At 42.3% G+C, this 14,350-nt stretch overlaps 1 long non-coding RNA gene across 3 annotated transcripts in view; it reads left to right on the forward strand.

The window, feature by feature from the left end:
• LOC123778595 (uncharacterized) overlaps nucleotides 1-14,350 on the forward strand; it is a 357,814-nt gene that overhangs the window by 16,308 nt on the left and 327,156 nt on the right. The gene's annotated exons all lie outside the window — the stretch shown is intronic.

The following is a 14,350-nucleotide window of genomic DNA, read 5'->3' on the forward strand; positions in this document are numbered from 1 at the left end:
GGCGGAATTTCCTCCTTTTTTTAGTGGCTGAATAATATTCCACTGTATGTATATATCACATTTTCTATATCCATTCATCCATTGTTGGGCACTTAGATTATTTCCACCACATTGCGTTTAGTCCTCATACATCCTCGGTTTCCTCTGGCCTGTGACAGTTTCTCATTCGTTCCTTGGTTTTTATCAACTTGATGGTTTTGAGGAGGACGGATCAGGTGTTTTGTCGAATGTCTCTCGATTTGGGTTGTCTGAAACTTTTTCACACCTTGTAGGCCAGGGAATGGATTTTGGGGGGAGGAATAGCATGGGGGTACGTGCCACCAACATGATTTACCAATAGTGATGCTGATCTTGATGATGGAGTTAAGGGAGTGTTGGCCCTGCTTCTCCACTGCATGGTTACTAGTTTTCCTGTTTCTTCTCAAGCTGTTCTCTGTGATTGTTAGAAGCCAGTTACCAAGTCCAGCCCACACCCAAGGGAGGGAAATTGGAATTCTGTACAGAAGATGTGTCCCTTTTCGCTCTATGTGTTTATTTATTCAGCCATTTATTTACACAGGCATGGACTCGTATCTATTTCTACTTTGGGTTATAAGCCAATACTACATTGTTTATTTTCTTGCTCACCTAGTTCCAGCTTTGGCCACTGGGGGCCACTGGTCGGCTCCCCTTGAACTGCCCCCGCTCCTTTTCTTGAGCACTTCCTTCCTTTTCGTCACTGTAAGATGCACCAGACTCATCTCCTATTTTCCTTGCCGTAGGTCTAGAATCATCCATTTTTCTGAGGAGCCCCGGTTCCTTTTATAGGGGAATGGGTGACAAACTTTATTTTTATTGCTCTACTTGTCCCTGTTCCCCATTAGGCTTATAAACCTCACACTGGGAGCCGTTGAGCTATCTTTCTCACCCCATTATCTCCCATACCTAAAATCCATTCCTTGTTGAATGAATGAAGTTTACTGGAATACATTTTCACTCTTTTCTTTCATTTTTTTCAATATTGTCACTCAGCTTATTTCCATGGAATGCTGGAAGCTGCAGCTAGATCAAGACAATGTGTAATGTCTTCACTTTCTGTCTCGAATTGACTGATGTCTCATATAATAAAGACAAGTGTAACGCGTTCATTGGGTATGGACTACCACGCGTGCATTTCGCCAGCGGTCACCCACAGTCAATGCAGATTTGCAATTCAAGGTCACTTGTTTTTATTCCTGGCCAGGGATCTGAAAAGGAAGGATACGTTGTTTCTCCCTTTTTCAGTGCTTCGCCTTCCACTCATTTCCATATGTCAAAATTGAACTGGGTGCCTCACATTGCCTTTCTGTCTTACTGTCTAAACCAAGCTCTCCCTGTCTCTGAGTCCCATGAGTTCTGCATTCATACTTATGCCATGCTATTTACATTTTGTTAATTGTACTTATGGTATATGTCATGATGCTATAAGACTAGAAGTCGTTTGTAGGTGGGGTCCATATCAGATTCAACTTCTTACCTGCAAATTACAACAAGGAATCAGCTGTTCAGGGGGAATTGGAAATTTAAAAAAAAAAATCAATGCACTTTTTAATCTGTATTATCTATCATAATGTGTGATCATAGCTACATTCCAGGAGGAAGAAAAAAGCAAATAAATCAGTTGATTAAAAAGAATGGGAAACTATAAAAATTAAATTCTAGCTATAAAATTACAAGTTATCTCTTTGTGAAAGGTAGCTAAAAAAAAAAAATCTAACATTACAATGAAATTCCCATCTCATTTTTAACCCCTCAGATTTTGTCACACAAACAGATAGCAGTGACCATCATCAGTAGCCTCTGGTACTGAGGAGGGTATGGTGAAAAAGTCAAAAGATATTTTGGGTCTATTAAATCTGACCCAGAATTACGGAAGCTATACATACCAGAAAATTTATGACAGTGTTGTTGGTAACAAGAAAAAAGAAAACAAATTGGAAATAACCTGAACGTCCACCAACTGCAAATGACTGGATAGAGTTTGGTCTGTCTGTACTATGGGATGTTGTATAGCCGTTAAAAACAGATGAGCTCTCTAGCTGTTTTCCTGGAGACATGTCCGTGGCGTGCTGCAGAGTGAGAACAGGAAGGCATGGCGTGCTCATGAGTCGAGCCCTTGTAAAAACGCCACCCCCTGCGAGTCAGGACAGCCAAGGAGAGAAGGATGCAGGAAGGGACTGGCCAGCTGGGTGGGGGCAGAGGTTCCAGCTGCCCCGTGGGGAGGCCGGGTCAGCCTCTCATTCAGAAAAGGACACACTCACCTTCTATCTTAGTCTATTCAAGCTGCGATGAGAGAATGCCGTGAACTGGGTAGCTTAGAGACAACAGAAATTTATTTCTTGCAGTTTTGCAGGCTGGGCAGTCCGAGATCAAAGCGCTGGCAGATTTGGGGTCTGGGAAGCCTGCTTTCTGGTTCTTAGGTGGTCGTCCTCTTGCTGTGTCCTCCCAGTGGTGGTGGTGGGGGAAGGGAGCTCTCTGGGGGCTCTTTTATAAGGGCACTCATCCTGTTTATGAGGGCTACACTTCCGTTTCCAATCCCACTTCCAAATACCATCACCCTTAGGGATTATGATTTCAACATATGAATTTTGGGGGGATGTAATCATCGAATCCTTTGCACCTTGCATTGGCCATGATCTGCTAGTCTCATCAGTTCCCGCAGGAAGGTAACATTTCTGCCTGGTGTTTCAGGGGTCTTGGGTGTCATGTGGGGTTTTCCCTGGGGCTTGCTCCTGTCATCATGGCGTCTGGAATTTTGATGAGAGCGAACCAATCTATGTTGATTAGTTTTTTGTTCCTGGTATTTGAAAATTCTGAGCTTTATCTTTTAGAGAGGGGAGATTAAGAGGGCCAGCATCAGTCTTCCCCTTTTTTCTTAATGAGAAAGGATTTTTAGAGCATTTAAAATGCCATTTCTATCCATTCACATAGCGGACTCACATCAGACAAGGTGCTCAAACTCACAGTGTCAAAGAAATGTAAATGAAAGTCACAACGAGATGAATCTCTCAGGCTGGGGAGAAAATGGAAAAGAACACTCGCATCTACTACTGATGGGGAAGCAGGGAAAGGGTTGCTGTTTTGTATCCTTGATGAAGACAAGAATTCCTTTGGCTGTTTTGGCCACATTTGTTCAAATTAAAATATGCAGATTATTTAAACACAGCATATAATATTTGATGCACCTAAAATACGAAAGATAACACACATGCAAATTATGACAAAAAGATAAAACAGGCGTTTGTGAGCCTAAGAATCATATCATCACCAACACCACCGAAGCTCCCCGCAAGCCCCTCCCCATATAACCACAGTCATATTCTCTTGCTGTGTTCTATTAAAAACAGTTAAAAGAAATACATAGACTCTTTGATCCAGCAATCTCTCTCCTGGGACTTCATCTCATAGAAATAAAAAGCCCTGGTGCATAAGCACATTTGTAGAGAGGATATTTATTGCAGCATTGTTTGTAGTTGGAAAAGAGGGGACACATGCGAATGCTCGTTAATGATTGAATAAATTACAGGACATCCACACCATAGAATTTTGTGCAGCCATTAAAAAGCGATGAATTAGAGTAATACCAGATGCCTTGGAGGGATTTCCATGGCATATTGTAGAATGAGACAACAGGAACCAGGAAAGTGTGTATAAAATGACAAATGCCTGTGGGTTGTATAGAGTGCGTAAATACACGTATTTGCATGCGACTGTATGACAATAGAGACAAATCTGGAAGAATATGCTAGGTTGTCAAAAGGGATTACCGGAGAGAGGGAGAGCAGACTGGGGAGGGGAGAAAAAGGGAAAGAAAGAAAGAAAGAAAGAAAGAAAGAAAGAAAGAAAGAAAGAAAGAAAGAAAGAAAGAAAGAAAGAAAGAAAAGAAAAGAAAGACTTGTCTGAGTTTCAGTTGCTTTATCAAAAAAACAGGTATAAAAAGTCCCATCTTATTTTTATTCCAAGGTTTACGCGAGGGTTTCATGGGATGATGCAAAAGTTTGTTCTTGGAAAATGTTCAAGGCTCTGCCTAAATGTGTGATGCTGGGATTTATTCTAAAGTGCAGACGATACTTACCATGGTGATAAGATTTTGACCAAATAATTTTCTTGTTGTAGGCCTAGTCTGGTTTCATCTAGCAAACAGGGGTGGTAATAACCAACCTAACGGCTGGTGTCCTTCCAGGTGACAGTGGAGGTACAGTCACTCCCCCTGGATGCCTTTACCTGTGTGTATTTGTGCCTTCACAGTCATCAGCCATGATTAAGTTTGCAGTATGATCGCTAAATCATTCCCCTCTTTTGCATTTCACCCACAGCATCTTTAAAACAGTGTTGCTGGGTCTGCCAACATTGGCGTGGCCCTGAGAGCTTATAGATCTCCATCCTTGGATTCTTTTCCATCCCAGTGAAATGGAGGTCCCCAGGCTGCATGGGACAGACACACTGTTTGCTAGGGCTGTGGTCACAACCTACTACAGACTGCTGGCCTAAAGCAAGAGATACTTACTCGCTCCTAGTTCTGGAGGCCAGGAGTCCAAAATCAAGGTGTTGTCAGGGCCATGCTCCCTCTGAAGGTTTTAGGGGAGAATCCTCCCTCTTCTTAGTTTTTGGTGGTTGCTGGCAACCCTTGGCTTGGATGCATTACTCTGATCTCTACCTCCACTGTCACATGGCCTTCCCCACTTCCCCACCCCCATGCCCTGTGTCTCTGTGTCCAAATCTCTTTTTTTAGTATATGTACTGCCGAAGCGAGCACCAAATCTCTTTTTTTAAAAAGGACACCAACCATTGGATTTAGGGCCTACCCTCCTCCATAATGACCTCATCTTGATTTAACTAATCACATCTGCAAAGACCCTAGTTCCAGACAGACTCACGGTGTCAGGTTCTGGGTGGAGATGAATTTTGGGGGACCCTATTCAACCCAGTACAGACACAAGATGGGGTTTCATTCTCTCTTTATTCCCTGCTCCTGGTCTTCTGCCTGAAGGTGAGCTTCTCAAGGAGCCCTAGAGATGGCATTGCCCACTCTGAGACAAATCTCAGTGGGTTTTACCAGAGATCTGTAGCTGAGCCCTTCGAGCATGACCAAACCACCCTTGTGAGGAGGAGTGGAGGGTGTGGGGGGGGGATGTTCTGGGAACCTTTATGTTGCCTTTGGGCAGAAATTATAAACCTTTGGCAACCTCCAGTCACCCTTTTTCTTGACCTTATTTGGTACTCAGATGAGCAAGATTTTCCTTAATTGTTACAGAAATGTGAAAGACAAGCATGAATTTCAAAACTGTAAGAGACGTTGGGCACAAAGAACCTTTAGGTATATAGCGTAGTCAAGCAAATTAAACTTTGCAGCCAACAACCTGCAGACAGTGCTCGTTCCTTGCTCACAACGGATGGGCCAGTTGTTCATGGAAGTGGCTCAGACACCACTGGCCTGGCTCAGAGCCAATGTCTTTTAGTCTCGCTTCCTTCCCACTGGACAGAGGACAGTCACCTGTTGCTACCTTTGGAGATGTGCTCAAGGTTGTCCTCTGACAAGAGTGAGGCTTCACAATGAAAAACTCAAAGATAGGTCTTTAAAATTGTGCCAATCATGTCAATAATTTCAACTGATCTATTTTTTATTTGTTTTTGTGGTAGAATGCACATAACAAAATTTACCACTTTAACCATTTTATTTATTTATTTATTTATTTATTTATTTTTTAAATTTTTTTTTAAAAGATTTTATTTATTTATTTGACAGAGATAGAGACAGCCAGCGAGAGAGGGAACACAAGCAGGGGGAGTGGGAGAGGAAGAAGCAGGCTCACAACGGAGGAGCCTGATGTGGGACTCGATCCTATAATGCCAGGATCACGCCCTGAGCCGAAGGCAGACACTTAACTGCTGTGCCACCCAGGTGCCCCTATTTACTTATTTTTAAAGATTTTATTCATTTATTTGAGAGAGAGAGGGAGAGAGCAAGAGCATGCACTGGGGCAAGAGGCAGAGGGAAAGGGAGAAGCAGACTCATGCAGGGTTCAATCCCAGGACCCTGAGATCATGACCTGAGCCAAAGGCAGACGCTTAACCAACTGAGACAAGCAGGCCTCCCACCACTTTAACCATTTTAAAGTGTACAATTTGATGACAGTACATTCACAGTGTCGTGCAATGATCACCTCTATCTTGTTCCAGAATGTTCTCATCACCCCAAAAAGAAACCCAGTGCCCATTAAGCAGTCCTTCCCTAGTTTCCTCTCCCCCTGCCAACCACTGACCTTCTCTGTGTCTCTATGGCTTTGTTTATTCTGGATATTTCATATAAATGGAATTGTGCAATATGTGGCCTTTTGTGTCTGGCTTCTTTTTCTTAGCATAAGGTTTTCAAGGCTCATCCACATTGTAGCACGCAACAGCATGTCATTTCTTTTTATGGCTGAATAATATTCCATTGTATGAGTATACTACATTATATTTAATCCATTCATCAGCTGGACAAACCTGTTTTTGAGTTTCTCTTATCTGATAGGTAAGCAGTATTTAGCACATTTTTATTTTGAAATAATTTTTGACAGAAATTTATAAAGATAGTACAGTGACTTCCCATATACTATTCACCCCCCTAGCCGACCCCATGTCCTCTGTTGTTAATATCTGACATCACCAGAATATATTTGTTAAAACTCAGAAACAGACGCCAGCACATCGCTGTTAACTAAACTCCAGACTTGATCTGGATTTTGCCGAGTTTTCCATTAATGCTCTCTTTCTGTTCAGGATCTGATCCAGGGGACCACGTTGCATTGAACTGTCATGCATCTTGTCACCAATGATCTGTGACAGGTTTTCACTCTTGATTTTTGTGACCTTGACAGTCTTGGGTCTACAGGCCAGGTATCTTGTAGAAAGTTCCCCAACCTGAGTTTGCCAGATGCTTTCCTCATGATTACACTGGAGGCGTCTGTTGTATTTGTGCACGTTATCCAGACATCACTGGGAATACTTTTGCCTCTGAAGATGTCATCCCATAGGACTTGAAAGAGAGCATTCACTAGTCTTTTTCTTCTTTATTTAATAATTATAAATGCTATCCGATCTACCCCCATAGCCTCTGCAGGGAATTAGGTCCCCATTTTGTAGGTGAGGCGGTAGGAGTCTTGTGAGTGGCAGAGAAGAGATTCCAATCCAGATGCCAATGTCATGATCTGTCCAGAACTCCACGTTGCACATTGCTGATGGGCTGCTAACTAATTGGTTTGTTCAAGGGCATGTTCAACCGTGCCCTCAGTTCCCCTTTGGAAGAATTTCAATATCACCTAATTAGGTAACATGGTAACTGGGCAACCATTACTTATAATAGACACGGAGTTGTAAATTATTCTATTTAATTAAGAACTGCACGTTTCCTATTAAAGAAAAGCTTATCATAGGTTAGTAAATTTATTGGAAACACTTAACTTTAGCTAATTAAGCTGTTTGAACTCAAGGCAAGGGCATTCATTAATAATCAAGCCCAAGCAGTTAAGGGCAATTAGTGAAACAGCTGGTCTTTATCTCACTGATAAAGGATGGTTAATAGAGATCTTTACAGGTGTTATAAACTTCCCCAAAGCAATATCCTCTTCAAAAGTTTGCTTTAGTAAAGAACACAGAAGAGGAAACTCAATTTAAGAGAGCTGAGTTGGTAGCAATCTCCATCTCCAGCCCCACGCTGAGAGCTGAGGGAAAGTGAAATCCACCAACTCTGGCCTCATTCCCAGACTCTCCATTTTCGGGGCAGAATCTGAACCCTAAGTCAGCATCATTGTTCTCATTCCCATCGAAACTGTGGCTGCTGAGGAGCGAAGTGCATGGATTGGTCATCTATAGATGCAGGAATTATATTTTCTGATAGAAAATGGAGGAATGTTGTCTGTCAAAGTGTTTCTTCTGATCTGTGGGTGTCTTTGTGTAAAAGGTCTCACAGAGTTCCCCCTTTACAATGATATCAGCTTAAAATTCTTTAAAAATTGAAGTATAAAGCATTGACTTTTTGAAAAACCTCGGGCCAGGTGTCTTGTAGAATGTTCCGCATCAGGATTTCTCTGGCATTTCCTCTTGGTGTTGTTTGACTTGTTCCTCGGTCCCCTGTGTCTCCCCGGATGCTGGAAGTTCACTTCAGAGCTTGATTAGGTTGAGGTGACACATTTTGGCCAGAATCCTTCAAGGTGAAGACATGTATTTCACATGGCATCATGCCAGGAGGTACGTAAGCATCTTTGTCCTCCTCTTCGTGATGCCAAGCTTGAGCCCTGGGTTAAAGAGGTAACACTGGTTCTCCCCATTGTAGAGGTCCATTTCCTGCTCTAGAATCAGTACATAACGTGTGGGCTGCTCCATTTGTCTGCAGTGCAATCTTCCTGTTCTTGGCTCTTTCTCATCATTCTGGCCCATACTTAAGTGTCACCTTCTCTCGTTAGACATTAGGCACCTGCTTTAAGGTGGCCTGTAAGGTCCTGTGTGCTCTGGTCTTGACTGGCTCCTGGAATCACCTTGAGCAATGTCCCCTTCCCCATTGCAGCTCAGCCACGTGGGCCATTTCAGTGCCTGGAGTGCACCATGCTCCCTTCTGTCAAAGCCGTGCCTGGAGCACACCACTCTCCTCCTCATCCACTTATCCCTTCTCAGCCTTCTGGGGTGAACCAGGGCCAGTTCCGAAGGGATGTCTCCCCGGATTGCACACCCCATCCCAGTCTGGGTAAAATCCCACTGTTGAATGTTCTCAAAGCACCATGGAAGTAAGTCTCCATTGTAGTGCTCACCACACTTGGAATTTTCCACTTTATTTATGTGATTATTGTACTAATTTCTGTCTTCCCCCCAGAAGCTAAGCTCCAAAGGAGTAGGGAACCTGCCTAATTTTGTTTATCCTTGTAAATCCAAAACACCTAACATGGAGCCTGGCACACAGTAGGTGCTCAATAAGTATTTATTGAACGAATGAATTAATGTTCACCAGTAGTTGAATGGCCCTAGGGGGACCCTCTGTGAATGACTTCTTGAAGGATCCTGGTCCCATTTGGTCCTGCAAAGTTTCTAGACTAAGGGCTGGCAAACCTCTTCTGGAAAGGACAGGTTGGTAAATACTTTCAGCTTTGTGGGCCAGATGGTTGACCGGGTTGGAGGGGACTGACTTTCCCCATCTGTAAAAAGGGATAATAATAGCTCCTAACTCATACGAGTATGGAGAAGGCTCAATAAGCTAATATATATAAAGTGCTAAAAGTGCACTAAGCTACCTTAGTTTTAGCTGTTATTGTTGGGCTTGTGTATGGTGGGGACACAGGCAACACACGCGTACATCAGGAAGGAAACACGGTAGTATCAGCTAGAAGGAAGCATGGCAAATCAAAACCCTACTGGATTTCCACGTGCATGTCAGTGACAGGCAGCCTGGATTAAAGAGCCGAGATGTCACAGCGGGGAGGGCTGCCTTGTTCCCAGAGGGAAACAACAACCTGCAGAAAGAAGGAGCACAAAGCTTAGGGAGGGGGAGACAGTGGCTTGAGGAACGAGAGGAGCGGCAGAGGTGGCTGCGAATCACTGTAATATTTTCCCTCGGAAAGTCCCAGGGGTTCTGGCAGCGGCCTTAATCGCCTATTCTAGGCGTCAGAAGCCTAGCTCCTTGCTCTTTGAGAGCTGTGCTCCCTCTTGCCTCTCTCTGTCTCCGTTAGAGCCTAATCATATTTGAAAGTAGTTTTTATCTGTGATTATTCATCCGTATGTGAGGAGCTTACGGGTCTAAGCCGCCACTTCCAGCAGATCCAGGCACGTGGCCCTGTTAATACACACAGTCCTAGAGCTGGCAAGGCGAGTGAGCCCCACCCCCGTCCATCCACGCAGGGAGATTTTAGGAAATTAGAGGGGAGCTGCGCTGAGGGCGGGGAGGGGGAGGCAGACGGTGCTGGCATGGAGACCGGGAGCAAAACAAACATGATAACTAATAGCAGGAAGTCCAGCCAGGGCTGTAAATCGATAAGGTGGGCTCTTCCTAAAGGCACAGCTCCTCAAACTGTAATAAGATGGTGTCTATGAGGATTACGCATCAGCTTAGAGAACAATATTTCATTTTCGCTGGCTCTTCCTAATCTGCAGAAGACAATGTGCGGGGCTAGGTTTAATGCCCCCACACACAGTTCAGGTTAATCCTTCGTTAAGTCATGGTGCGGGTCAGAGGGAGATCTTACCACTCTTTCTAGGGTGGCAGGGTGCAGACATGAAGGTGGGGAGCCAGCCGAGGGGCAGGCCAAGGACAAAGTTGGAGAGCACTAGGCAGGCTATAACAAACACAAAGCCGTTGGATTGCCCTTGTTTCTCATCCTGATGTTTCCCTGTTTGTGGTGTTTTATAGTGTTGTGATATAATTCACATACCATATGTGTACAATCCACTGGTTTTAGTATATTCACAGAGTTGTGCAGCCATCACTATCAATTTTAGAACAGTTTCATCCCCCAGAAGAAACCCCATACTTATTACAGTTACTCCCCATTTCTCACCAATCTCCCAGCCCCAGGCAATCACTAATCTAATTTCTGTCTCTGTAGATTCTGTCTCTATCGACTCAATTACATGTCATTGAAATCATACAATATATGGTCTTTTGTGACTGGTTTCTTTCACTTAGCATAATATTTTCAAGATTCGTCCATTTTGGAGCATGCATCAATAGTTCATTCCTTTTTATTGCCAAATAATATTCCACCGTATGGCCATACCACATTTTATTCATCTGTTCATCTATCAATTGATGGGCATTTTTTTTAAATTTAAAGATGTATTTCTTTATTTTAGAGAGAGAGTGTGCATGAGCAGAGTGGGGGCAAGGGCAGAAAGAAAGGGAGACAAGCAGACTCCCTGATGAACAGGGAGCCCAACACCAGGCTTGATCCCAGGACCCTGAGATCATGACCTGAGCTGAAGGCAAGAGTCGGCCGCTCAACTGACTGAGCCACCCAGACACCCTTGTTGATGGACATTTGAATTGTTTTGACTTTTTGGCTGCTGTAAACATTCATGTATGTATAAGGTTTTGTATGGACATGTTTTCATTTCTTTTGGGTATGGGCCTAGGAATCGCTGGGTCCTATAGTATCTCTCTGTTTAACTTTTTGAGGAACCGCCAGACTGTTTTTCAAGGTGGCTGCACCATTTTACATTCCCACCAGCACTGGATTTCTCTGAATTCTCACCAACAGTTAATATTATCTTTCTCTCTCTTTTTTAGTGTAGCCATCCTAAATGGGTGTGAAGTGGTATCTATCTCATTGCGGTTTTGACTGGCATTTCCCTAATGGCTAACAATGTTGAACATCTTTTCATGTGCTTATTGGCCATTTTGTGTCTTCTATGGAGAAATGTCTATTCATATTCTTAGCTCATTTTGTAATTAGGTTATGTTTTTATTATTGAGTTATAAGAATTCTTTATATGTTCTGGATGCACATCTCTTATAAGGTACAAGAGGTTTGTGAGTGTTTTTTCCCATTCTCTGGGTGGTCTTCACTTTCTTGATGGTATCATTTGCAGCACACAGGTTTTCAGTTTTGATAAAGTTCAGCACATCTGTTTTTTCTTTTGTCACTTTTGCTTTTGGGGTCATATCTAGTAAGACATTTCCTAACAAAGATGAGCTCCTCCACTTTATTCCAAGAATTTTAATAGTTTAGCTTATTTAGGTCTATGGCCCTTTTGAGTTAATTTAAAAAAATATGTATTTATTTTAGAGAGAACGGGGAGGGGAGAGGCAGAGGAAGAGAAGGTCCAAAGGAGACTTTTGAGTTAATTTAAAATATTGTGTATTTATTTAAGAGAGAGAGGGGAGGGGAGAGGCAGAGGAGGAGAGGGTCCAAAGCAGACTCTGTGTGCGGAGCCAGATGTGGGGCTTGATCCCATAACCCTGCGATCATGACCTGAGCTGAAATCAAGAGTTGGACACTTAACCCACTGGGCCACCCAGGTGCCCCTTTTTATCGTAGTCTTAATGACCATTCCATTATCATACTACCTGAAGGGAGCATTTTTGGCGACTGTGCTCAGGGATGCAACGGCTGCCCTTTCTCCTAGCTGTGCTACAGATCATGCTATGTAGGCCCTCTGACTATTTGCAGGGTCTAGGTTACGAGTCCATGTAGAAGGTGTACATACTGTGTGTCTCCATGTTTAAGCATAAATCACTATATCCTGTTCTCCTAGCTTGGTAAATAAATCTTCATAATGACAAAATTTAAAAATTCAAATAAAGCTAAGGTTTTTGTAAGAGCAAAAATTGGCAAACTATCAAAGTTGGCAAAATATACTCAATCAAATTGTTGGGCACTTTCTAGATAATCTGTTGGTGGGCTGGCTGGCAATGTTTGGATGAGTATAAAAAGATACATGTAATTCCTAAACTATGTATTCCATAAATTTTCTTTTTCTTGTCTTAATTTTAGCAAAATCACTTGTTTTTATAATCAAGATAGTCACTGATTTATGTCTGTTGACAGTAGTGATTTAGTGATTAAAATAAAATATAATCAGACTCAAGATATTCAACATTTGGGTATAATTTCACCAAGAGAGTATGTTACAGTAAAGGTGAAAATTGAAAAACTAAAATTATTTTTCATATGTTTTCAAGAAAAGTTACTTCTTCCTAAGGTATTCAAAATTATTTATTAAAAATAAAGGGTAAAATGCCAATTATGAGTAAATGCGAACTCTTTAAATATGCAAATATTTAAAAAATTTAAAGTTGAAATATAATTTTTGAAATTTTAATTAGATTTTACTATGTATTTTTATTTTTCTTTTCTTTTAATTTAATTTTCTTTTTATTTATTTTTCTTTTTAAAGATTTTATTTATTTGAGAAAGAGAGAGAGTTCCATCCCAGGACCCTGAAATCATGACCCGAGCCACAGGCAGGTGCTTAACCGACTGAGCCACCCAGGCACCCCATGTATTTTTATTTACAAACTATTCCTAATTATAATTTTCTATGTCCATTCAGTTGTCAATGTCAAGAATCAGTATTACGGGTCCTATGTTATGGCCAGACTTCTACCTACACAAAATTAAGAGTAATATGAATTAATACTGCATTTTCCTCAGCCACTATATGCAGCTATGGCAAATGTCATCCTGATTTCCACAAAGGTCCAGAGCCACAAATTGGGACATAAAGAGAAGCAAAAAGAGGCAGTCAGCTCTATGGGGATATGGTACTATGCTGTGCAGGAATCTCTTGTATTTACTGCATCTGAGAGGGAGTCTTAGACAAGTTAGTTAACTTAACCTTTCTCCTACTAAGCGCTCCTGCCGCTCAGATCCTGTTGGCCCTCCACAGCTGTGCCCATCTCTCTCTTGGCCTTGGTACCACACACAAGCCTTCAAGCCCTTTGAACACAGTTGCCTTCTGTGTTTTGGGGATAGAGGTCAAGATCTTGGAGAAGTGGCTTTCTGATGCCTGAATGGTGTTACTCATGAAAGTGGATGTTTTGGGTGATGGGTCAGGCTTTGACCATGCTGGTGCAGAGCCCAAGTGACAGAGGTACCCAGGACAGGGCCCCCCGGTTGCTCAGGTCTGAGGGTGGTCGTACAGGTGCGTGTGGGTGAAGAGGAGTTTGAGGAAGGGCTTCAGGGCCTGACCACCGGGATGGCATCTTGGAGTGCAGAAACCATCTTCTTTTGGTGCTCGTGGGAACTTCTCTCCATATTCCTTGTCTGGAGGTATTTTCTCACTTCTGATGTGACTATTCTGTGAATAATCCTAAGAGCTAAGATGCTTGTGGGTCAAAGAGTGGTGGGCCTTTCTGTTTTACTTAAGGATGGAAGTATTATTTTCCTAATACTGGTGGTTTTTGATTTTCTGGACCAAAAGCATTGCCACAGATACATATTCCCAGATATTCTTATCTACAGATAAGAACTAGGCAAATGCTGTGGTATTTGGATAAAAAAAGTCAACAACCACCCAACCTCACTTGATCAATTTTATTTGAGCTATTAGCTGAGAATATTTTGCACTAGAGACTTCTTACATCAAGTAATAACTGAACGTTAAGCAAACAGATCATCAATTATTAACATGTAGCTGCTATTAATGTAATCCTTTACATTTCAGTAGCACCAGCATTTGGAAGGGGATAGAAAGCTAGTTAAAAGCATCTGGTGTACAAAATAAGAATATAACCACATTCCCTTTGCTATAATTTTTTTAGATGATTGATCTCTAAATTTTCCATTTAGGAATGGGTGTTATAATTGGGAGAGAGAGATGTAAACTCCAGTCTGATGTTGAAATATCTGATCAAGATGCTAGCAAA

Source organism: Ursus americanus, chromosome 2 (assembly GCF_024610735.1).
Source record: "Ursus americanus isolate L20-20 chromosome 2, mUrsAme1.1.p, whole genome shotgun sequence".
In the NCBI taxonomy this organism is placed as follows: domain Eukaryota; kingdom Metazoa; phylum Chordata; class Mammalia; order Carnivora; family Ursidae; genus Ursus; species Ursus americanus.